Here is a 25,829-nt window from a genome sequence, read left to right as displayed (position 1 = left end):
TTTGGAGAGGAGATCACATTCAAGGGAAAAGCTACGGACCCATAGTTCTCTATGAAATTCCTGTAGTACCCAGTGAGGCCTAGGGAAGCTCACACGTGGGTTTGAGTAGTAGGGGTGGCCCAGTTTGCACAGCTTGTACTTTGCTGGGCAATGGCCTTATTTCACCTACTCGTACCTCATGACCAAAGTAGACCACTTTGCTCTGACCAATTTGACATTTGCTTGCCTTTATGGTCAGATGGGCCTGCTCAAGAGCCTGCAAAACATACCCCAGGTGATCAATATGTTCTTTCAATGTAGGGCTGAACACTTCAATATCATCCAAGTATGCCAAGCAGAAGTCCTCCATCCCATTCAGAACTTGATTAACCATCCTTTGAAATGTAGTAGGTGCATTCTTTAGTCCAAAAGGCATTACCTTAAACTGGTAGAGGCCTGCTGGGGTGAAGAATGCAGTTTTCTCCTTGGCATGGTCTGTCAGTGCTGTTTGCCAATAGCCTGAGGTTAGATTAACTGTACTGAGGTACTTGGCTGAACCAAGTCTATCCACCAGTTTATCTGTCCTTGGCAAAGGATGGGCATCAGTCTTAGTGACTGCATTTAGAGCTCTATAGTCCACACAGAATCTCAACTCCTTGGATCCTACCTTTGGTACTAGCACAACTGGATTAGACCATGGACTTGTAGATGGCTCTATAACCCCGAGATCAAGCATCTTGTTGACCTCTCCTTTGATGTGGGATCTCACATGCTCTGACATTCTGTAACCTCTGCTTTTCACAGGTAAATAGTCACCAATGGGAATATGCTGGCCCCAAGGGGTCAAGCCTGGTGATAGTGAAAACAGGGAGGCAAACTGATTCAACAGAACCTTGCACTCCTCCTGTTGTTCAGAAGTCAGCTGAGAAGAGATATTAACTCCTTCTATCTGTTCATCTAAAGGTTGGCCTCTGAGGAGGTCAGGTAGAGGTTCTTTCCCCTCTTCCTCTTGAGCTGAAGCTAGAAGCAAAGCTCCTACTTCTGGTCTCGAGGCATAAGCCTTTAAACGGCTGGTGTGAAAGACTCTGGGAGCCTCCTTAGGTCTGCCTAAGTCCACCAAATAGTTCACCTCTCCAAGTTTTCCCACAACCTTGAAGGGTCCTATCCATTTGTCCTGCAAGGCCCTCTGCCTTGTTGGCACCATAACTAATACAACTGGTCTTGAGTAAACTCAAACATGCCAGCCTTCTGGTCATTCCAATGTTTGACCAGAACCTGTCCTGCTTTTAAGTTATCACTTGCTTCTGCAATCATGTGTGACTATCTCCTCTGGAGACCTATCACGTAGTGAGTCACTCTGACTGGCTTGGGGAAGGAGCACTCTCCAACCCCTCCTTGATCAGGGCCAATGGACCTCTGACTGGATGGCCATAGAGAAGTTCAAAAGGGACTGTAACCCACTCCCTCCGGAGTGACTTCTCTAAATGCAAAGAGAAGGCATGGCAGTAGAAGGTCCGACTTCTATTAAGGGGTTCTTCTAAAGCACCTATCATGCTCTTCATTGTATGATTAAACCTTTCTACCAGATCATTAGGCTATGGATGGTAGGCTGTAGAGAACTTGTAAGTGACACCACAGTTTTTTCACATGGCTTGCATGTAGTGGGACATGAAATTGGATCCCCTGTCGGATATCACTTCCTTAGGAAAACCTACTCTGGTAAAAATACCAAGTAGAGCCTTAGCCACAGCCTGAGCCATAACAGTTTTCATAGGTATGGCTTCTGGGTATCTTGTAGCATTGTCTACTACAACCAGGATAAACCTGTTCCCTGAAGATATGGGAGGGTCAAGGGGACCGACAATGTCAAAGCCCACCCTCTCAAAAAGAACTCCCACCACTGGGAGAGGCACCAAGGATGTGACATTCTTGGCTCCACTCTTGCTAGAGGTTTGGCAAGTGTGACAGCTCCTACAGGATTTGTCAACTTCTGAACCCTTCTTAGGCCAGTAGAAGTAGAGAGAGACATTCTTTGGTCTTCTTGAAACTCAAGTGACCAGCCAAAGGTATCTCATGGGCTAAATGTAGGAACTGGAGTCTGTTCGCAAGGGGGTACTACAATTCTTTTGCAGTCCCCAGGGATAGACTCAGTTGGTTCACTGAAGAAGAGGCCATCTTTCCAGCTCAACCTGTGCTTGCCAACCTTTTTCCCCCATCAAGTTGGTTAGCAGCCTATTGTCGAAGACCTTCAAGGGTAGGACACTCTCTCTGTGCTTTGCTAAAGTCTGCCCTGTTGGGTTCACCTTCTGCCAGTAAAGACTGCAGCTCAGGATGGTCGAAAGGGTCAAGATCTCCGACTAAGACAGTGTCTTCTTCCAGATCTGATTCTTCAGATACTGGCTCAACCACACAAAGCTGCACCTCACACTCTGCCTCAGCAGGTGTTGGAGTCACAGGTGTGACTTTGCTCAATATTGGTGATGTCCTTGTTGGTAGCACAGGGGTGCTGTCTGACTTTTTCCTGGAGGTATTGGGTTTCCTCTTTGCCTCTGTTTTCGTAGAAACAGCAGTGATTAACTCCTGTGGAGTGGGAGTGATAGTTTCTTCTAGCAACTCCTCTCATGGTTCTCTCCCTTGCAGACCTAGTGAGCTCCCGTTTCCTTTTACTGGGAGGCCTGGGGGTGCTTGACACAACTCCAAAAGTTTTCAGGTCATTACCCAACAGGACTCTCCCAGGCACTTCACTCTGCACACCAAGAGGTATTTTGACAGTCATATCATCACACTGGATGAGAGCTGGTAACTGGGGAAGCATTTGCACAGGGCCTCCAGCTAACTTGGTGAGGTGTTTGGGTGTCTTAGCAACATCCTCCACCTTGAAGAATGATTAATCCACCAGTTATTCTGGCTCCAGTGTCTCGGATGGCAGGGGTTTCCTGACCATTCACAAGAACACTATCTTTATAATACTCTTTAGTATTGTCTGGTATGGAATTATAGAAATCTAAATTCTGTTGTTCCCACAAGTCCAGGGACACTAAAGAAAAACTAGCTGAGACTCTCATGGGTTCATCAGCCAGTAGGTGAAAGTTTCCACTTGCCATAAGTACTTATTCCTCTGGGGAGAAGGCTAAGGAGACAGTGTGGACCCCTGAAGGTTTACCCTTGCATCTGGGATCCCCTTTCACTTGGTCAGTTGACCCACAGACATAACATTTCCCAAATGTTTTGATCAATCAGGGTTTGTTCAGACCTCCATCAGCTTTCGGTCCAGATGGTACACTAGCCTGATTTGGTTTCCCTTGTGGTTTACCCTTATGCTGTTGTTTGTGGCCCTCTTTTGGATTTGAGGTATTAGAACCCTCGTTGTTATCTTTCTTTGGCTGTTTCCCCTCATCCTTTTTCTGAGTAGCCCCAGAATCCTTGTGACTAGCCCTGTTGGCAACCCACAAGTCAGCAGCCTTAGCTAGCTTCTTTGGATCTATCTCCTTAGAATCTGCCAAGTGCTGTCTGAGCTCAGGAGAGCAGATATCAAAAATAGACTCCAACATAACAAGATTTCTCATTCCTTCATAAGTGTTTACTCTGTAACCCTTAATCCAACCATCTACGTTTTTTAAACACTCACATACCCAGGTAGCCCAAGGGGTATCATCATGCTTTTTGAGGGTCCTAAACTTCTTAGGGTACTGGGAAGGGGTCTGCCCAAATCTAGCAATTAAAGCTAACTTCACACACTCATAATCCATCCTATCCACCTCCCCCAACTCTATCACAACATCAGATGCAACAGTGGGTAGTCTAGAGAAGAGCCAGGGAAGCAATTGATTCCCTGTAAGACCTTGAATACCATGGTTATGTTTAAACATTGCCAACCAATCCAGAATATCAAGCTTAGTATCATACATACCCACAATTTCTTTAGGCATACAGGGTCTCTTTCGACTGGAAGACCTAGAAGACTCTGGGAGAAAAGCATTTTCAATAGACAATATTGTAATTTCTAGTTCATGATTCAACTCCATTTCTCTGAGCTTAAGTTCTTGTTGTTTTTGTTCAACTTGAGCATTTAAACGTTTGAATTCCAGTTCAAGCCTCATTTTCTCTAGAGCAATGAATTCAGGACTGAGTGTAGGACCTGTGGGGGTCCCAGTGGACAAGGGTTGAGGTTGCTGAGCAGGCAAGGGAGCAGAGAGGCCTGAGACACATCTACCTCTTCCAACTCATCATTAACAGACATAGGGCCTCATCACGAGTTCGGCGGTAATGCGGCGGTTTTCCCTTCGGACGTAAATAGCACTAACGCCAAGGCCCCCGGCGGATAATCCAGCCAAATCACCAGTAATCATGCACGCGCCCCGGTCCATGGCGTTATCGCAAATAGCACAAACCCTTAAATCTGGCGCACCGTGTGCTACCGCCATATCGCGCTAATAGCATGCGCCATGAGCAGGAAACGCGTCACCGCCGGAACGGGAAAAAGCGGTGGCCATCTTGAAAATCACAATCCGTCAGATATCACAGTCCCTGGAAGCCATCCACGCCATCTAACACCAAAACATGTCACAGGAGCGCACTAGGGGCAAGACTGCCCTGGCCAGGGTGAGAAAGCCCAAATTTAGTGACCAGGAGCTAGCTGTACTGGTGGAGGAGGCGGAGACACATCATGAGGAGCTGCAGCAGCACAAAACCAGTGGCCAGCGCAGAGCACAAATTTGGCGCACCATCAGTCAAAGGGTCACTGCTGTGGGGCGCATGTCCCCGGGATGGGGAGGATTGCCGCAAGCGCCTCAACGACCTGCGTGTGCGAGTCCGCGGCATCCTGTCACAGCACAGGAGTGCAAGCAGGGGCACTGGAGGAGGGCCACCACCACCCCCACCCGAACTCACACCTTGGGAGGAGAAAATGACTCCCCTGATAGATGTTGGCACCATCGAGGGAATTGGAGCGGAGGCAGGCACTGGCATCGATCCAACTGCAGGTGAGTCCCACCCCGAAAGCATGCAACTGAAAGTACCACACATGCAGACCCTGAGTGAATGAATGTGAAGAAATGTGTGTGAGGAACTGCAGACACCCATAAGTGAGTCCTACATCCATTGAACCGTAGTGCTGCTTAGACGACCCTGCACGTGCAGTGCATCAATGTCAGGGGCAGGGGATAGACATCCATAGCCATGGGACAGCTACGTAGATTTTGAGTGTGCATGAATACACCCCCAAAACCCTGAGCGCAGTGCACCCCAACCACGCATGCAATCTTGTCACTCAAACATTCCCATGCAGTGTACCTCCATACTCACTCACACCAAGCACCACATGGCGACTGAACACAATGCAAGTTGAATGCGTGATTGATACTGTCTTCAATCCCACTTGTTAGCATGAACTGCATTACACAAATGTAGTTAGCATTGAACTCAGACCACACCCTATGTACCCCACAGGCACACGTCAAACCCAACAGGACGAAGATGATGAGGAGGCCACACCAACACAGCGCCCACGGCAGCAAGCCTCCACCAGCACCACCACCCCACAAAGAGGCCGCACGGAAGGGAGATGACCCAGGCCACCCCCCGCTTCACCCCAACGCAGCCCTACCAGACGGCAGCAGCACCCACATGCCCGCAGGGAGGCAACCGCCAGCTCGCCCCAAGCCACCAGACGCAGCCCCGATGCAGAGGGACTGACCTGTGGATCAGAACCCGACGTGGGAGTTACACCTCCACGTGCTCATCATGCAGGAGGACAGCATTCACCCGGAAGCAGTGAGGCAGAAGGGATGGTCACACCAAAGGGAATCCCAAGGCCTGGCACACAGCAAGCACAAACATACCCCACATCTGCATGTGCGTCATGTCCGCACACCACAGCCGGACGAGGACACGCCATCATATGGCAGCCCTGAAGACCGGCACTCAGAGCCTGGCAGCCCAATCCAAGCCGGCAACATGTCCCCATGCAGCCCCTCCTCCCCCCCGACAGTGCACATGACACACCAGGGGTGCCCTTCATCACAGGGGCAGTAGTGATGGGGCGACTCGACGTGATTGAGGCCAAACAGGCCAGGGTAGAATCAATGGCCAAGGTGCAGAGCCGGCACATCAAGGCTGTCAGTGCATCTATATGCCGTGGATGCAAATACATAGCGCGTGACAATTTGCGCACATGCAGAGTCGAAACAAAAATGTACAGCTGCCCTGACAGGGTTTGGACAACGAGTGAGGGAGTTGAGCGAGGCAGTGTCAGCACTTGCTGAGCAAACAAGGGAGGGAAACAACCTCATGTGACAGCACATGCAGGCCACCGGGTCAGTCCCTTCAACATCAACCACACCCACGGAGGGGTCCCTTGAGCCATCTCCTAGGCGCCGGTCTATGTGCCACCTGAGGTCACGCACACCAGAGAGGCCCGGAAAAGGAAAACGCCCACGACCATCCTAGTTGTGTATGGCATCGTTATTGGTGCCCTGATAAGACACATGCACCTATCTGCACAGTTGTGGGTAGTTCACTGGGGGAAGGGGGGGATTGTGTGCTGGGTGTTCACTGGGGGGAGGGGGGATTGTGTGCTGGGTGTTCACTGGGGGAGAGAGGGGTTTGTTGGACTGAAAATAAATCACGTTTGAAAAATCACAAAGCATGGACAGTAATGATGGTTGACAAATCCAATTTAATGTTGAAGGGACATCTGTTCAATTTACCCATCACCCGTGTTAGAAAAATGCATCAATCAATCCCTCTCTGGCCAACCTCCCCCTCCCTCGGCCCAAACCTTTGTGCATGTGCAACACCTTCTGGCACGTCATCACCCTCAGGTGGCTGCACATGAGCATCACGGGGCGGTGGCACATTTCTGCGACAGCAGATGTTGTGCAGCATGGCACATGTCAGTACAATTTTGCCAAATTTTTCTGGTGCATACATCATTGCCCCTCCCGTGCGGTCGAGGCACCGGAAGCGTGCCTTCAGCAGTCCAAATGCCCTCTCCACGCAGATCCGTGTACGAGCATGGGCAAGGTTGTATGCCCGCTCCGCTGCCGTGTGTGGATTACGCACAGGGGTCATGAGCCACGTGTACTGGGGATATCCAGAATCACCTGCAGGGGAGAGAAAGCCGGTATGGTGACAAGGTAAATCCAGTGGGTGTACAGAGCTCTGTCATCAGTGTCATTTTGCCATACTTGTCATTAGGTCTACAACATTGTGGAGTGTGCTGTTCTACGGGCACAATTGAATCAATGAGGTACTCTCAACTTGGTACGCCTATGTTTCAGAATGTAACAGTACTCATTCACTTGTCACTGAGTAAGGGGGCCCTTCCATCTACTTTTGCATGACAGAAGTGGCTGCCTCATGTGTCATTGCCATTCCATTTGGCTGCAGTTGCATTTGCTGGTTGTCACTATTCTGTACTGTTCTCCATGCATTTGCTTGGCCATTCTGGGGACAGTGTTTGTGGGATGTACATTGCCATTACTCAGTCTGCTCATGTGTGGTGCATTTGTGGATGTGGCAATTTATGGGTTAGATTTTCATTACTGTCGGGTGGGCAGGGTGGGATTTCTGTACTGTGTCAGTATTTGGAGCCATAGTGCTACTCACACAGGAGGCTTTATGGTGGTGGGCCTTCCTTATGTCACTGTACTGCCACATGTCTTTTACATCCTGAATGGGTGTGTTCTGCTGTGTTGGACATGTCCAAGGTTTGTCGTGCAAGCTGCATGAATGTGAATGCTGCAGTAATGGTGCTGCCTATTGGGAATCATGGATTTATTGTGTGTGACCAGCCCCATCAGCTGTGGGTTAACATGCACTATGGTATACATTTCTACTCACCTAGCAGCCATGTGTTTTGCCCTTGGTGCCTTTCCATGTACACTGGCAGGGTACTGTTGTGCAGGACCATGGAGTCGTGGGTGGATCCTGGGTAGTGGGCACAGCAGTGGCTGAAGGTGAGGTCAGGACCACATGTCATCTGCACATTGAGGGAATGGTACGGTTTCCGGTTTCTGTAGGCTACCTCATGTGCCTGGGGGGGTACGAGTGCCACATGTGTGCAGTCCAGGGCTGCTATTACATTCGGGACTTGGGCAATGGCATAGAATTGACCCTTCAGCTAGTGCACCTGTGCCTGCGTGGCTGGAAATGCGATGTGCTCATTCACATGATTCAACAGTGCATCGAGCACTTGTCCCAACATGGCACTGAATGTGGACTGGGCCATTCCATGCATCATGGCAACGGTATGTTGGTAGCTGCCAGTCCCAAGGAATTGAAGCACATACACGAGCTTCACTAGCGGAGGTACTGTTGTGCTGGTGGCTATGCGGCTGCCGATGTCGCCCTGGATTGTGTCCAGCAACTGGGTGATGGTTGCCCTGTCCAGCCGATATTCCGTCACCAACTGCCCATCAGTCAGGGCCCAGGGTGTTGGCCTGATCCTGGGGATGGCTGGCCGCCATGCTGGTGCTGCTCTCCTCCTCCTTCTCCTCATCCCCACCACCCCCTGCACTCCCAGGGCCCTGGCCTGGTTGGCTGGCCTCTGTAGCTCCAGGCGCAGCAGGTAGAAGTCAACATCAAGGCTCCCGGCTTCAAATGGCAGCATGGTGTTGGTGAGGGTGTGTTGTGCAGGGGTGGGTCCTTTGTAGGCCTCTGATTTGCATTGGTTTCACCTGGGTCCTTATTGCTGTCTCCTCCCTGCTCCTGCTGGTGTAATGGTGTTGGGGAGGGTGTGGTGTGCATGGGTGGGTCCTTTGTAGGCCTCTGATTTGCATTGGTTTCACCTGGGCCCTTATTGCTGTCTCCTCCCTGCTCCTGCAGGTGTAATGGTGTTGGGGAGGGTGTGTTGTGCATGGGTGGGTCCTTTGTAGGCCTCTGAATTACATTGGTTTCACCTAAGCCCTTATTGCTGTGGCCTGTGTTCTGTTACCTCCAGCTTTTTTTCAGCTAATTTCGCTTATGCCGGACTCATGATTACTAATGTTTTAGCGCAAATGGTTACTGGTGCTTTTACAGCCGACGCTTGTACAGCCGGCTGTACTTGCGCCAGCTGTAATGGCGCCAGCAGTATTTGGACTTGTGATCCGACGACCCTTAAAATCGCCACTGATAGCGTTACCGCCGATTTTAAGGGTTACCGCTAAACTCGTGATGAGGGCCTTAGCATCATCCTCAATACTTTCCTCATTTGCTAGAGAGTCGAGTATTTCAGACCCACTCCCCAGACTTTGGTTCTTTAACAACTTTTCAACTAATTCAATCTTTGTGCCTTTGGCAGAGAGTTTCCTTTCTTTACACATGTTTCTTAAATAATCAGCATTGTAATTCAGGAGGGTCTCCCGACTGTGGCTTTCCATATCAGACATGATTAAAGGCATGGTCTAGTAAAAAAATGTATTTAAAAAATAGATAGGCAACATAAAAAAAAAATACTAGCATTCTCTTTTTTAAAACTTCCTATGTAAAATTTTGAGCTATTCAAGCTCAAAGTTCGCAAAAGCAAGCACATGGGCGCATCCATTTTGTGAAATGGGGAGTCCGAGAGCCCCAAATGGGAAAGCAGATTTAGGCAGACAACGCAGCATTTAGCATTTCCCATTTGGGGCTCTTGGGCTCCCCACAGGGAAATCAGCTGTAGGCAGAAACTACTCATTGGTCCCCACTCAGTCCAGTCCCTGTGACATCTGCCTTCCCTTCCTCTTGCGTTTTCCCTGCTCCCTTTTGTGTGCCATTGTCCTTGACTTGCATTTGTCATTAATTTCTGTGGTCTGCTTGTCTCTTTTCTGCCAGTTGCCTTTGTGCCCTGCCTTCCTTCATGACTGGCGCCTCTTTGCCCAGCTACCTTCTGCTGGATGATGTCTTCATTGCAATTGATGTGATATTTGCATTCCGTCGTCTTGGACATTCCATCATCGGCTCCCCTGCCAGTGTTTACTGCACTGTGCGGATGCCATGTTAAACAGGGGATGGCTTTGGGAGTGCTTCCAAGGGGATCCTGGTTTCCAACCTCTCAGTGATCTCTTTGCAAGCACTCTCAGTGTCATTCTGACTACAGCTAGATGAGAGTATTCACAATGACCCCTCACCAGTGCATTGGGTAAGTGTGACCTGGTCCTTCAGTGCATGTCACTCAGTGGGGCAGGCAGTGTGTGTGTTGTGGGTGTGGAAGATGTCACTGTGTGGGCTGTTTTAATTGCATTGTCCTGAGGTGGGCGGGTCTTGCTGCATAGATGCAGAGGCACATGGTGATGGGTGGCTGGAGACTCTTGCTTGCATTTGTTGCATGGCACTCAGGGGGGGGGCATGTTGCAGTGTAATTGGGTGCATGGATGTGTTCCCTGACCTGACCTGGTTATGTTTTTGTATACTGAGACATTCTACGCCGATAGTGTGAAGTGCAGTGCTGTCAGATGCCTGAATGCAACACGTCAGCAAAGTAGGCTGATTTGTGAGCCTACGGAAGGGCAGATGGATCCATTACATTGTGAAGCTGCAGCAGGCTCACAAGGGGAAAGGTGTGAGGTTAGATGTGCATCTATCTTGTATTGAACCAGTAATTTTCTCATTCTGTATACGTTTTTAAGTAGATGTGTATTGTGGCCATTTTCTTTTTGATGGGGCGGCCACTCAAGATGTATATTGTTGCATAGGGTGACCAGGGCAATCGACACACATGTTAGTTGTGGTTTTCATTTTTTGCTGTATCTCCGCACTTGTGTCCTCCTATGTGGTGTTGTGGGTCTGCATGCACAGTTGTTGATGGTTGACATGTGACAGTGGACATAGATTTTGGTGCTTGTGTTGTATACTTTGGTGTGTGCTAAGTGGACACTGTTGTTTACAGTTGCTATGACTATGTCTGTGTTTGTTGCACTTGATTTTATGTCTGTGGCCACGCACAGTTTGTCTCTCACAGACACACATTCTCAGGTTGTTGTCATTCATTGATGACTTGAGACCAATCCTACTTGCCCATAGCAACAGGGATGTGGCTTCACTGTTTGTGCTCCACAGGGGCACATTTACATTTGAAGTATGTCTGCACAAACTGATGGCGAGCAGCCTCTCCCTGTTCTCTTTGGCCAACCAAGGGTAAGGGGGGTGCCTGCGGCTGAGGGGATGGCCCTCCTGCATATCAACTAGTATGCCACACAGTGTGATATGATATGAAATGATATGTCATTTATAATGCGCCTATAAACAAGTGTTTCAAGGTGCGACAAGGCAAGGGAGGGGGACAGAGGAAGGACAGACAATCTTACTAGGCCAAGTGACATTGAGATCATGCAAGTGCAGGGGAGAGGGGAAAGTGTGAGAGGAAAGGGGGGGGGGGGGGAGTACTGTATATGGGATCAATCAATAATAAGTGCAGCCAACGGGTGGCAGGTGCAAGGGTAAGTGCAGACAGCAGGTACCAAAAAGTGCAGGTAGGGGGACAGTAGGGTTACATATACAGACCCAATTGCAAGGGCTGCCGTGAGGCAGTGTGGGTGCACAACTGGGCAGGCAGGTCCTGGGCCGAGATCAGAGCATAGCCAGGTGACCAGTGCAGTCAGGCAGGAAATCAGCAGGGGAGAGACAGAGAAGGCAAAAGCAAAGAGGAATGCTTGAGGTGCTTCCGGAGCCAGAGATGGTTCTCCTCAAGTTTCAGAAAGGAAGGGGGGCTGTACCAGAGGGAGGCCCTAGCCAAAGAAAGAGATCTACCACCGGTTTGTTGCTTGGAGAAGCGACTGACCCTGAGAGAGTTGGAGGTGGAGGAGCGAAAAGCTTGTGAAGGAAAGTGTTTACGAAGAGAGAGTTGGAGGTATTTAGGCCTGTAGTATAATTTAGCGTGTTTTGGAGTGCAGCGCCACTGCATGAGATCACATTATTACTGTGCTGTGGTACAGCAAGCCATGCGTTGCCAGGGTAACATATGGACATGTATATGAAGACAGGCTATCTATTTTAAAAGCACTATATGAAGACAGGCTATCTATTTTTAAAAGCACACCATTTTTATCTCATTTTTTTTTCTTCACTTGAAATGCCTCACTTACAGGAGACACATTAGATACTTGATTAATTAACTTAACTAACAAATACTAACACAATTCTAACTATTTAACATTATAATGTTCTCCATGTGCAAAATGAGGCAGGCTGAGATTCATTTTTAAACAGGCAATTTTTCTTTGCCCTGTTCACTGTCTTTGCAGGAAGCAAAATTCGAATGCCAGGAAATCAGTTAGATACAATAGCTTTCTGTAAAAGTGAGCTATTGTTGAGGAAGGAGGAGGTAATAATCTACGTAGACTTAGAGGAGGTAAAAGAAGTTTTTTGGAGTGTCTGACAGAATTACAAGAGAAGACATTTTGCGGAGTTGCAGTGCGGTCGCCTTCATTCTGCTGCTGTGAGGAGCTGGACCACTGACCTTCAGAGACGGGGTTTCCTGGTCACTTGGCACCGGCTTGAGAACGGCAGATTGCAGATTGAACTGCATGTTCTCGATGGGTGCTTTAAAGAAAGAAAAAAAAAAAAAAAAGGAGAGCCTTGGGTCACTGCTCAAAGACGACAAGCCAGGAGATTTTGCGTGCTGAAAAGCTACAAATAGCTGGTAAATATACAAATGGAGTGAGATTGCTGTGACTGCCGGACGAATGATCTACTATTAGACAGGTAGTGTAGCGATAGGGAATTCTCCTGTGTTTAACTGCCACGTTATAATGTTGCAAGACACATGATATAATCTCTCTTTTGCTTGTTGAAAATGTAAAATGAAATTAATTTGTGGTATTATTGCATTTGTTTCTCTTATGTTTATTTCAGAAAGGATTGTCTCACCAGAATGGTAATGTATCATTTTGAAATTACATTGTGATAACACAGGGTCTGCCTAAGATTATTCTTGCTTCTGTTCTTCATTTGGTACCTTTATAAAAAAAAAGAAAATACTCTGTAGGGGAGGAAATGATGTTTAATGTGCCAAGTTTCTTATACAGATGAAGCAATGTCATGAGCCATTATAAATAGTTGTGCACGTGATTCCACTCAGGGTATGTGTGTGGCGTCTGAGTGGAATATAATGCAGTAGTCTGCTGAGCGTATGTGAATCAGCAGAGAGAGGCCTATGGAAACAGTCTCACTAATGTAAATAAATTAGTTTAATACCACATGTTATTATGAATAATGTATGGAAGCATAGCTCACTGGTGTAGATAAATCAGTGATAACAGCCATAGGTGGCACTCCACATGAAAATGTGGTGTTTCTGAATAATGTAGAAGTCTGAGGCCTCTAGAGATCACAAGAATAGTCTAAACAAAAGAAAGGGGTTTTGTATGCTGGGGCCACAAATAAAACAAAGAAATTATGCTTACCAAAATACCACCAACAAAATGTATTCCACTATAAAGCCAAACCCAATCTGAATGCAAGGAATAGTCACTGTCAAATTACCATTGTTTTTGGTGGCAAGAAAATACCGCCAAGCCCCAGGTTTATACAAAATACCCTACATATTTATGGTGCGTTGCAGGACGGGAAAGTGATCATAGAGCACCTACTGGGCGTTGCAAGTGTGTCTCACACTGCCATCTGTACATTAAAGGGAACCCATTTCATAATAACATTGTGTCACTAAAAACGAATTTCAGAATGTCTCAAATGGAAGCCACATTACCAGAGCTAGTGTAATATTTAGAGGCAAAGATATATGCACATGGGACGTGGTCATCAAACAGTGCCTCAGAATGGCATGACCGCATTCATGGTGAGGTGCAGAAAGAAAAACTAGACAATATTGTTGCAGAAGGCAGCATAATTCAGGTCTGCCTTCTAATGTTATTAAATGCAGCCGATAAACATGCAGAGAAAGATTGTCTGATACGGCAATGTGCCAAGATCTTTTTTATTTTGAATAGGTCCCTGCAAATGCAAGAAAATGATACCAAATTGATTAACAGGTTAAAGGCTGACTTAGATGGGGCAAGTAAAAAGGAGGAAATGTTAAGAGCAGAATTAGAAGGATGTCAGAAAGACATGCAGTTAAAATGCAGAGATTTTGATATTCAATTGTCCAAAGGCAAGAAACAGTTTGAGGACAGTGAACAAGAATTGGTACATTGGTGGACCACATTGGAGAAGATAAAGATGAGATGGTTTCAGAAATGCAGATTTACAAAAAGAACATTATGAAAAAGAAAGTGATCTCCAAAATGCAGAACAGGAAATGGTTAAAATGTGTCAAGAAAGAGACAAGAGAAACAAAGAATTTAATGAATGCCAAATGCAAATGTGTGACATGCAGGAGGTAATTAATAAAATGAGTGATGAAAACAACTATTTACAAAACGAAGCAGACAGGCTCCTTAAAAAGTGTAAGGACTTGGAACAGCAAATGTGCATTCCCAGGTCCCGGGAGAGGCGGCAGGGCACCACATTCAATGGAGTTGAGGTGAATTCTATTTCTACCCAAAGAGCTAGTGCCCCAGTGACTGGGCCGGTGACTGAACTTGGTTGCAGCGCCCTTGGGGGATTTGATACTCCCATTGGGGGCTGCCACCAATCCCATACACCTGGAACCAGGGTTGAGTCACCAAGTAGTGCAATTCCATGCATTGCAACAAGTAGCCCCATAAAGATCATGAAATCTATCAAAGCCCTGATCAACCCATTTAAAAAGGGAGGGGAATGCTGCATAGAGGATCACAGAAGCGGTTCATGAAATTTTTAAAGCCCTCCAGATACCTAAGAAACAGTACAGGCAGTATTTTCATTTAACTTTAGATGCTCCGACGGCCAGTATCATAAGAGGATTGAATGAACAGCAGAATATGACATGGGCAGAGTTTGAAAAAGAGATTAGGCGTCATTTTTCTCCTTTCCAGTCATTGCAGGAGGCAAAGAAAGTCGCTTACACAATAACTGCTGGGCCTAATACATCCCCTCGCCAGTTTTTACAAGACTTAAAAAGCACATTTTCTCACTTTGATGTATCTTTTGACCCCAATTCTAATGAGTTTAAAACTGCATGCTTCTATGGGTTACAGAAAGACATTATATCACAATTGGTCCGTGAATTTGATTGTGCCAAGTCCCTTGAATGGATTGTGCACCAAAGCACAAAACTGTATGAGGTACTCTATTGTCAGGGTAGAGAAAGTGATAAAATGAAAGACACTAGACCAAAATCTAAAGAACCCTCAACAACAGTGATGGAAATCAGGTCAGCCAAAATGTCCCTTGAGTCTGCTCAAAGTCCAAGTAAAAATAACTTGGCAACTGAACAAAGGGGTAATCAACAAAGGTCATCACACCCTGCACCAATGTTCCAATCACATGATCCTAGTGATAGGGAGAGCTACATCAGCCCCAGGTACTTAGGAGATAGGCCCCGGGCAGGCTAGTCAGGTATGAACAATAACCAGAGACAAAATCAGGATCAAAGAAATGATGGTCCCTATCAGAAATTGAGGATACAGAGTAGATTTGATCCCAATACCATGATATATGGTAATCAGGATAGACTCCGATATGTGGATCGATTTGCTGATAATGGGAATCAACATAGGGGCCAGTACCCACAACCTGAGAGACAGGACATGAGACAGAACATGAACAACACTCCACGTCAGTACAATGATTTCCCACCAGGGGACTACAACCAAAGGATGGGTGCACCCCGCTCCCCTCAACAAATGAATTGAGTTCAGGAACCATCCCAATAGAAATCACTCACCTGAGAGGTATCAGAATAGATCCAATCAGGGGGAAAACAACCAATTTCGATCTAGGCCACAGAGAGAGGATTCTAGAGAGATGGAAAGGTTCCAGTGCCTCGAGGCCCAGGTGAAAATGTTAGCTGAGCAAATAGGAAAGCTCTGTATAGCACAAAGGAGGGGGCAGAAGGCCCTAGCAATGACCAGGGGGTTTCTGAAAAGTGACTAAGTGATTATGATACCGGAAGTGCCAAAAAGACAGATTGCTCTGATGTTATTTTGCATAATGACTCTGAGATGCCTAATTATTTAAAAGTGAAAGTACCATTAAATGAACATGTAACAGAAAGTGTAAATATTTCTAAATGAGAGGTACCGTTTAACCTAGAGCTAAATCAAACATTGGAGATTTATACAAATGAAAAAGAAACACCTGAAATTCCAAAAGAACAAAGAGACAGATTTAAGAAAAATGACTCATGCATGGGGAATACTAGTAAACAGGGAGCAAGTGGCGATGATATGACACCTGGCAATCAGAACAATAACCAAACACAGGCAGTAAAAAGAAATGCTCAAAGGAGGGTTATGTCAATCACCTGAAGAATTCTTTGAGCCACAGAGGTCAAAAGGGCTGGTACCACACTAAATGATCACAAATGCACAGAATTAGACAATGACAAATTGGCAAGTGATGTTGTTACACATGTTCAGTTGGAGGGTTGTAATGTGGTCTCTGATGATACCTGGATGGATGGGCGAACGGTGGCCACACTCCAAAAAACCTCTGAACGTGGGGAAATTAATAAAGTCTCTCACACACAAATGGGCAAAAAGGAGGGAAAAATGTCTTTCCATTTACCAATGTGCTTATCCAAAAGTGAAAAAGGCCTGAGAAAGGTGAGCCCTGAAATCAGTAAGAATTTGCACTTTTTATGTGTGTTAGAGGAAGTTGAAGAGAAGAAAAATGCAATACATTTGCAATGATTGACACTGGCGCACAGGCAACAATTAAGTCTAAAGAATTGGTAAAGAGTATCAATGAAGGGAGATCCCCACAGAATCAGATCACAGTGAGGGAAAATCAAGGTCCAGTGCATAACTTTAACGGGGAGGAGGTGCCTATTATAGGCATCACTGAGGTCGACATAAAGATAGGTAAACACAGAATGAAACAGGAGGTATTGGTCACATCCATTTGTGAAATTCCATTTCTGAAGGGAACAGATTGCCTGAAAATATTGTCTCCTCTCATAGATGGGGTGAATGGAGTACTGTGGTCCTTAACCAAAAAACCATTGAGACCTAAGAAATTAAAATCACAAAACAGCAACATAATTGAATGTCACACCATTGCTAAAACAAATGATGCAGTGGAGGTATATCTCCAGAATAGCTGCATCCCTAGCGTCACTGTTATATTATTGTGTCAGGATAAAATGCAGAGTGAAGATGAGAAACAATCTGTACAGATATACTTGGACCCAAGGAAAAGATGGCAAACTGCCATAGATAAACACACATTACGCTGTTATTTAAAAGAGAAAACGTGCAAACAGAATACTGTTCCTAAAACAGATGCAGAAAAACACATTACCACTCTTGCTGAAATACACATAGAAGATGAGCAACCATGGGTTCACATTGGTATAAATAACTATTCTAAAACAATAAAAGCCACTTTAGCGCTTGAACAGGAAAGGAGTTTTATTAATGAGAGACTTAAAAAAAATAATGGAGAGGGAGGAGATCCCGAAATTTAAACTTAAAAACCAATATGTCTCTGGTTTGGACAGTACAGACTTTGAAAACCGAATTGCAGGAAGATGCATGCTAAAAATTAGTATTGGGCAGAAAACAATTTACCGTAATGTTTGGATAGTGAGTGGAACACAAAATGACTTTTACATGGGCAATGATATCATGCACAGAATGTGTATGGTGTTAGATTTCCTTAATCAAAAAATATGGTCACGCCTAGGTGGGCCTGCACCTGAATTTGAAGACAAAAGAAGGGCTTATCATTGCGCACAACTGGTCCCATATGCAATTGAATTACAGCTGAGGAAGGATACTATTATCCCTGCATTCACCAACCAGGTTGCAATAACACTGAAATGCAAGAATGGACAGCAGATGAAAGATTCTGATGCATTTGTGTGCCTGAATGAATCCATAAAACAGCAAGGCCTGGATTATGAATTCATTCCATTGGTAGATATTGGTGAAGGGTCTGTAAAAATCATGGTGAATAATAAAGGTTGTCAAGATATTCATTTAGAGGAAAACTCTGCATTAGGGATGGCCATACAAAAATCACATTATACAGCAGATCTGAATAACATGGTGATTGGAAATATACCTGTAAAGTATGTAGATGCCAAGGGTGAGTTGCCAGAACACCTGAATTCTCAGCCCAAAGGAATATTTAAAATTCATTCTGTGTACCCTTATGTTTCAGATGAGACAGTGTGCTGTCATCAAGAGGATTGCATAACATTTAAATTAAATGAAAATGAAATAGAAAATCAGCCCATTGTAGTGGAAGCTGATATGTCAAAACATTTAAAAGTGGCAGCTTTACAGAGAGACACAGCCACACAGTTAGAGGAAAGCGCCGGGATTCACCTTCCAGAACATTTTCAAGAATTCTCCAAAATGGTAGAGGAGCAGATTTTATCAGCGGATGCATGTGACAGCAAAGAGGATAGAAATGAACTGAGGAAGATATTTATGGAGTTTAAAGATGTATTTGCAAAAGATGCTTATGATTGCGGGCTAACTGATTTACATGTGGCCACGCTACCGGAAGGATGTAGCAGAAGCCCAGTATTTCTGCACCAGTATAGATTACCATTGGCATGTTTAGAGTCATTGGCAGAGATTATTAAAAATGTGGAGTCGCGGGGAATCATCAGGCCCATTCATAGCACATCCAACACACCTATTTTAGGTTGTTAAAGCCAAATGGTCAATGACGGCTATGTGCAGATTTGAGGGAATTAAATAAAAGAGTGCCAGTATCCAGATGGCCACTGCCATTCATGGATCAGGGCCTAGCTCAGGTACATGGTTCAAAAGTGTTTACCACGTTAGATCTCACCTCTGGATATTGGTGCGTGCCATTGGCAGAGGAGATTCAGAATGTATTTTCATTTTCATTTGATAAGACGCAATACGCGTGGGTTAGAGTTATATTTGGGTATGTCAATAATGGGAGTGAATTTGGAATATTTTTGAGAAAGGCCATGCCTGATGCAGCGGAAAGAGGTACCATAGTTTATGTGGATGATGTAATGATAAAAAATGAAAGCTTAAAAAACCATTTTGATGAAATAAGACATGTTCTTGGCCAATTGCAGAAAGCAGGCGCCAAAGTATCTTTACAAAAGGCACAATGGTGCAAGAAAAAGGTGAATTTTCTAGGCAATGAAGTGATTGAACATGGATTAAACCCGCAAAAGAAGAAAGTTGAGGCTATACAAAAATGAAAAGACTCTAAAAATGTGAAACGGGTAAAATGTTTATTAGGAATGACGGGCTATAACAGGAAGTTCATTGAAAATGATGCTGAAATTACTCAACCATTAACTAAGCTGTTAAAGCTGAATACACCATGGAAATGGGAAAAAGAGCAGTCTGAGGCAGTGGCTAAATTAAAGGAATGTCTTGTAAAGGCACCATGTTTGGCATACCCCATGAAGGATAGGGCTTTCTTTATAGAAATAGGTTTCTCTGAACAGTGTATGTCAGCAGTGCTATCTCAAAAACATGATTTGAATCACAAAACCATTGCCTATGCAAGTAAGGCGTTTTCCCAAGTTGAAATTAAATTCAGTGAATGTGAAAAGGCCCTTTTGACCACTGTGTGGGTGCTACAGCATTTCCGCCCCATTGTTCAGGGAGAAAAGGTAATTATTGAGACCAATCATGAACCATTGCAGTTTTTAGAGAGTAAAAGAATCAGGTCAAGTAGCTTAGCAAAGTCCAGAATCACTTCATGGACGCTAGCATTACAAGGTTTTCCTGTAGAAGTGAGGTATGGCCAAAAAAAAAAAAGCCCAGTTGCTCAAGGTTTAGCAGATCTACATGACTGTGCAGCTGAACATGTATCAAACGAAGTAGAAGTGGAATCTAGTTTACAGGATTTAGGACAATCACCACACAAGGCTTTTGATCAAACGACATGCAAGGATTTGCCAACTGTCTATGTTGATGGTTGTGCTTTTCATATTGAAAATGACAGTAATAAACAATTAGTGTCAGGAATAGGAAATGTCTGGTTGAAATGTTATGAAGTCCCCAATATAGGGATGAGAATTGGAGCTAAGAGCAGTCAAGTAGCATAATTGGCAGCCATTTATAAAGCAATCGCTACTGCAGTTGATAATAAATTTGGTGAAATTGTCCTGGTGACTGATTCTGAATATGCACGAAATAGCTTTGTGGAATATTTACCTGGGTGGAAAACGAGAGGCATGATTACATACATCAAAAAGCCTCTTAAACATGGAATAAATGATACAACCCTTAGCCAAATTGGTGTCAGAGAATGATTTAACAATATACTGGAGGAAAATTTGTGGGCATTTAAAAACTCCAGAAGAGGATAAGGAGGGAAATGAGAAGGCAGATCAGCTGGCTAAAATTGGGGCTGTGATGGGAGAATTGCTACCTATTGAACATCTACTTGATGAAATACAAATTGATTCAGTAACACGTTCTAAAGCACCAAAGGAGATAGATCAGCCAGTGGTACAATGGAGTTATGATACAGCAGATCAAGATCTAATTGAGGCACAAAAGGATGATTGAATTCTAGGAATCTATTATAATCATTTGATAGATCCTGAACAAAACCCTTTAACAGAAAATGATTGTATGGGAAAAGAAGAGTTGAGGGTGCTATTAAAGAATAAAAAACGAATTAGACTACAGGATGGACTCATGATTAGAGAGTCTATAACAGGACAGATACAGTGGGTGGTACCCCTTTCATTCAGAGGGTTAATGCTACACCATGCACATGATGCAATAACTGCAGGCCACAGAGATTCACAAAAAACATTGGAAAAACTAAAAGATTATGCTTACTGGCCACATATGTCCCAAGATGTGGAATTATATACTAGAGGATGTCTAGTATGTGCCCAATTTAAACCTGCTTCACCAATGCATAGAGAACCATTAATGAAAAGAGGCTTAACTCTTCCATGGTCAGATTTGCAAATAGACTATGTAGGGTCTGTAAAGAGATCGAGCAGGGAGAACCGTTATATTTTGAGTGTGGTGTGTTTGATGTCGAAATGGATTGAGTGTAATCCTGCACCAGATTGTAGTGTGCAAACAGAGCTACATTACTGGTGAATCATGTGTTTTCAAGGTTTGGATTACCACAAAGAATAGAATCAGGCAGAGTGAGTCATTTCACAAGTGCTCTAACGAGTAAGGTATGGCAAATACTGGGTGTGAAAAGAAAATTACATATTGCATATCGAGCTGCTTCTTCTGGGGGAGTCAAACGCTGTAATAGGTCTGTTGTGGACATATTAAAGAAATTTGTAGCAGAAGCAGGTTCCAGCTGGGATTTACGTTTACCTTTGGTTCTAATGGCAATCAGATCAACTCCTTCCAAAGCAACAGGTGTTAGCCCACATGAGGTTTTGACAGGTAGGAAAATGGTATTACCACAACACCTGCTATACAGAACACATGAGCAGACACTTGTGAGCGCATCAACAGTTACTGAATACATTGATGAACTGATTAAGCATTTACAACGTGCATTTGCTTTTGTACAGCGAAATCTAGAAAGAGCTGCTGACAGTGCAAAGTCATATTATGATAAAAAGACATCAGTGAAAGAGTATTTTGTGGGCGATCAGGTGTATAAATTTCATTTTGGAAAAGGTAAACAGAAAAATTCCACATTTCTAGCAGCCTGGCAGGGGCCATTTCGAATTATAGATAAGGTCTCTCCTGTGGTTTATAAAATTTTGAAAACTGAAGGTGAAACAGCAACAGAACTGTTTGTTCATGTAAACGAAATTAAACCCTGGCACCCCAGACACGAAATTAAAAGGCTTGAGCGTGTCGAAATAGATAAAGTCCCTTGAATACATGAAAGAAGGTAAGGTAAATGGGTTTAGTCAGAGGGCAACAGCACAGGAATAAAATAGAGGTGATTGATTATAACATATGTATATAGGTAAAAAAAAAAAAAGAAAAAAAATGGAAGCTGAAATTAGTGGAGTTGGTTTGCAAAATGAAAATGTATTAAATGTTGAATGCTATTTTATGTATGTTTGTTTTCTCTTTAACATGTGTTTAATTTCAGAAAGCGAGAGGAAGAGAACAAAGTGATTTATGGAGTGCTTGGATATATATAATTTTATTTTTGGTAAAAGGGTGAAGTTAGTGTTGTGCTATGTACTTAATTTGTTCCTTTTCTATTTTGATTCAGAATACTAACGTATTTTGGGTCGGCGGTCACGGGACCGTGGGATGCGGGAGACGATGGAGTCCTGGAGTCCACTGGATGAAGATCAAATGATGCCTGCATCCGGGTGGAGGTGAAGACAAAGTAACCGGAATGCCAAAAAGAGATGACTCCCATGGAAAAAGGATCCAAGAGTGCCAGGATGAAAGAGAACCCGAATGAACCAAATGATGTGACTTCGCTGGTTGGGACATATCAGAGGCAGACAAGTGTCCTGGAGTATAGAGTTCCACATATTTATTATTTTAATCTGTTATATTAATTCTTTATTTTAACTATTTGTTTTATTTTATTGTTTTGTGATTGACTTCAAGTATAAAAGTAAGACACCGGACTATGGACACTTCCATTGGGAAGATATATGCAAAATATTTTATAAGAACTGATGGACTCAGATGAATTTTGATATTATGATGATTGAACAGTGATTTTTCAATTTTCATTTTTCACATATGAATATTAATGTTGTTGGATACGCATACATTTTAAAAGAAGAAAGAGAGCAAGTTGGGTTTCTTCCAATTGTGGCTTGGACCATGGCCACATTCTCAGAAAAAGGGGGGGATTTGTAGTATAATTTAGAGTGTTTTGGAGTGCAGCGCCACTGCATGAGAACACATTATTTCTGTGCTGTGGTACAGCAAGCCCTGTGTTGCCAGGGTAACATATGGACATGAATATGAAGACAGGCTATCTATTTTAAAAGCACTATATGAAGACAGGCTATCTATTTTTAAAAGCACACCATTTTATTTTTCTTCACTTGAAATGCCTCACTTACAGGAGACACATTAGATACTTGATTAATTAACTTAACTAACAAATACTAACACGATTCTAACTACTTAACATTATAATGTGTTCTCCATGTGCAAAATGAGGCAGGCTGAGATTCATTTTTAAACGGGCAATTTTTCTTTGCCCTGTTCACTGTCTTTGCAGAAAGCAAAATTCGAATGCCAGGAAATCAGTTAGATACAGTTGCTTTCTGTATAAGTGAGCTATTGTTGAGGAAGGAGGAGGCAATAATCTACGTAGACTTAGAGGAGGTAACAGAGGTTTTTTGGAGTGTCTCTGACAGAATTACAAGAGAAGACATTTTGCGGGTGAGGTCGCCTTCATTCTGCTGCTGTGAGGAGCTGGACCACTGACCTTCAGAGACTGAGGTTTCCTAGTCACTTGGCACCGGCTTGAGAACTGCAGATTGAACTGCATGTTCTTGCTGGGTGCTTTAAAGAAAGAAAAAAAAAAGAGAGCCCTGTGTCACTGCTCAAAGACAACAAGCCAGGAGATTTTGCGTGTTGAAAAGCTATAAATAGCTGATAAATATACAAATGGAGTGAGATTGCTGTGACTGCCGGACGAATGATCTACTATTAGACAGGCAGTGTAACGATAGGGAATTCTCCTGTGTTTAACTGCCACGTTATAATGTTGCAAGACACATGATATAATCTCCCTTTTGCTTGTTGAAAATGTAAAATGAAATTTGTGGGATTATTGCATTTGTTTCTCTTATGTTTATTTCAGAAAGGATTGTCTCACCAGAATGGTAATGTATCATTTTGAAATTAAATTGTGATAACACACGGTCTGCCTAAGAGTATTCTTGTTTCTCTTCATTTGGTACCTATGTAAAAAAAAAGAAAAATACTCTGTAGGGGAGGGAATGATGTTTAATGTGCCAAGTTTCTTATACAGATGAAGCAATGCCATGAGCCATTATAAATAGTTGTGCGTGTGATTCCACTCAGGGTATGTGTGTGTGGCGTCTGAGTGGAATATAATACAATAGTCTGCTGAGCGTATATGAATCAGCAGAGAGGCCTATGGAAACATAGTCTCACTAATGTAAATAAATTGGTGATAATACCACATGTTATTGTGAATTCTCTATGGAAACATAGGCTCACTAATGTAAATAAATTAATGATAATACCACATGTTATTGTGAATAATTTATGGAAGCATAGCTAACTGGTGTAGATAAATCACAGCCATAGGTGGCACTCCACATGAACATGTGGTGTTTCTGAATAATGTAGAAGTCTGAGGCCTCTAGAGATCACAATAATAGTCTAAACAAAAGAAAGGGGTTTTGTATGTTGGGGCCACAAATAAAACTAAGAAATTATGCTCACCAAAATACCACCAACAAAATGTATTCCGCTATTAAGCCAAACCCAATCTGAATGCAAGGAATATTCACTATCAAATTACCATTGTTTTTGGCGGTAAGAAAATACCTCCAAGCCCCAAGTTTATAGAAAATACCCTACAGGCCCCAGGCCCCAGAAGGCCTTGTGGCCAATGCAGATGGTCTTAAACTTAATCCTTGCAGCCACTGGGAGCCAATGCAGAGATTTCAGTGCTGGAGAGATACGACTCCTGGGCTTGAGGCCAAGGACAAGTCTCGCAGTCCTGTTCTGGATTAGTTGCAGAGGACGGAGAGTAGAAGCAGGCAGATTTAGAAAGATGCTTTTGCAGTAGTGCAGCCTAGAGAGAACCAGAGCTCTGGAGACAGTGAGCTTCTGGGGGAAGAAGAGGAAAGGAAGAATACCTCTGAGGAGGGGCAGTTGGTCGTTTAGCTTCTTAGAGATGTCAGAGATGTGAGGAGAAAAGGAGAGTGTGTAGTCAAAGATGACCCCTGAGGTTCTTAGCCTCACAGATGGGAGTAGGAAGAGGGCCAAGGAGGCCAGCCAGAGAGTGACAGGAAAGGAGTGTGCAGGTGTACCGATGAGGAGAATCTCTGTCTTACTGGCCTTAAGGCAGAGATCATTGGTGGGACTCCACTCATGGATAGCAGACAGACAGTCCGAGATGAGAGAAGGAGAAGAGGTGGGCACAGGGGAGCCTGAAAACAAGCGGATTGTCATCCGCATAGCACAGAAAGTTGGAGCAGGAAGCGAAAATGCGGTGGGCAAGGGGTCCCAGGTATTAGTTGAAGAGTCAGGGAGAAAGATTAGACCCCTGGGGAACACCACAGGTAGAGAGTGAGATAGAGAGTGAGATAGAGGAAAGGAAGGACACAAGTTGGACCTGGGAGAGTCGCTCAGAGAGGGAAGAGGTCAGCCACAGAGACTATTGAGCAAGATGGCATGGTTGACCGTGTCAAAGGCAGAAGAGAGATTGAGTACAATGAGAATAGAGGGGAGAATAAAATCAAGGTTAGAGAGCAGGTCTTCACGAATGTTCAGGAGAGCAGTTCCCATGCTTCTAGCTGCTTGAAAGCCAGACTGATGGTCGTGGAGACAACCAACAGATTCAATGTGAAGATAAAGCTGGGAGATGGCCAGCATTTCCAGGAGTTTGCCCAGGAAGAGAGTGATGGAGATCGGCGATAATTAGCCGGGCAGGAGGGGTCAGCTTTGGGTTTCTTAAGAAGAGATTGCACAAGAGAGTGTTTCGGAGGGGAAGGGAAGGCTCCAGTGGTGAAGATGTGGTTGCAGAAGTCAGCCAGGGCAGGAGCTAGGGTGTAAACGTGCTTCTTGATGGTTTTGGAAGAACAAGGAAGATCCTGTTTTGACAAGACTTTCATAGATCAGACTTGTCTAGAAACCTTGTCAGGGGAAAACAGAGGAAAGGCAGATAAGGAGGGAGGAGAGTTGGCCACAGGGTGGCCCAAGATAGAGAAGAGATTGGAGGCA

The 25,829-nt window shown here is 44.4% G+C and overlaps 1 long non-coding RNA gene across 1 annotated transcript in view; it reads right to left on the bottom strand.

The window, feature by feature from the left end:
- Positions 1 to 12,407: 12,407 nt before the first annotated feature.
- LOC138493209 (uncharacterized) overlaps positions 12,408 to 25,829 on the bottom strand; it is a 40,586-nt gene continuing 27,164 nt past the window's right edge. Inside the window, exons 3-4 of the long non-coding RNA XR_011276311.1 lie at positions 12,808 to 12,895; positions 12,408 to 12,480 (exon numbers count right to left, since the gene is read on the bottom strand). This is a non-coding gene — a long non-coding RNA (uncharacterized lncRNA). The remainder of the gene's footprint in view (positions 12,481 to 12,807; positions 12,896 to 25,829) is intronic.

Source organism: Ambystoma mexicanum, chromosome 10, assembly GCF_040938575.1.
Source record: "Ambystoma mexicanum isolate Mex_15411 chromosome 10, UKY_AmexF1_1, whole genome shotgun sequence".
NCBI lineage: Eukaryota > Metazoa > Chordata > Amphibia > Caudata > Ambystomatidae > Ambystoma > Ambystoma mexicanum.
This window is presented reverse-complemented; position numbering and strand designations above follow the sequence as displayed.